This window comes from Etheostoma spectabile, chromosome 3 (genome assembly GCF_008692095.1).
Source record: "Etheostoma spectabile isolate EspeVRDwgs_2016 chromosome 3, UIUC_Espe_1.0, whole genome shotgun sequence".
In the NCBI taxonomy this organism is placed as follows: domain Eukaryota; kingdom Metazoa; phylum Chordata; class Actinopteri; order Perciformes; family Percidae; genus Etheostoma; species Etheostoma spectabile.
The window spans coordinates 5,494,908-5,495,586 of NC_045735.1; the positions used below are offsets into that span (position 1 = coordinate 5,494,908).

The 679-nt window shown below is 40.6% G+C and overlaps 1 long non-coding RNA gene across 1 annotated transcript in view; it reads left to right on the plus strand.

Moving 5' to 3' along the window:
- LOC116684276 (uncharacterized) overlaps positions 1–211 on the plus strand; it is a 14,420-nt gene extending 14,209 nt beyond the window's left edge. Inside the window, exon 3 of the long non-coding RNA XR_004330778.1 lies at positions 139–211. This is a non-coding gene — a long non-coding RNA (uncharacterized LOC116684276). The remainder of the gene's footprint in view (positions 1–138) is intronic.
- Positions 212–679: the final 468 nt, after the last annotated feature.

Genomic DNA, 679 nt, shown 5'->3' on the forward strand with positions numbered 1-679 from the left:
ATTCATTTCCATCAAGCTTTTGTTTTTGGTACATTTGAGTGTTAAAACAAATCTGAAATGCACTCTGTCATTCCAAGGAGGGCTGCACAATGTGAGGAAACTATCTAAAAATATAAAATATCTAATTGTGATTATTAGGGCAACTAACACGGTGATCAAAGATTGATGAGGGGGCCCAGAGCAGCTGGTTAGAAAGGGTTTTCCTGCATAGAGGAACTTTTGACGCCCCCAAAGAGGTTTTAGCCGGAGCCAGAGAAAAATCCCCAGTGCCAAAATGATAAGAATGGGATACAAAGACAGTGATTCAAATGTCAATCAATTTACCAAACAACTTAAATGCGAGCGCTAATCTCAGTTTTACCGCCCAGAGCTGTGTCTGACTTTTCTGGTGATCTGTACTGGCAGTAGCATTTCATTATTAATACTACTTTTTTTAAGCAGTCTTGTTAATTGGGACTTTGTTTACTCAAGCATAATACACATGTTTTTTCATCAAATTGTCAGAAAAGACATGTTAATGCATTAGATTTCTGTCAATTGAGGTAACTCAGACTCATTGCCTTTACTGTCGGCAGACCGATCATGTCCTACTGCTACTACATCTACTGCCGTGCATAGTCGTCTCCCCCAAAGGCCCCTTCTACGTCTAAGTCCCTGTTCTTCCTCCCTCCCTCGCTTC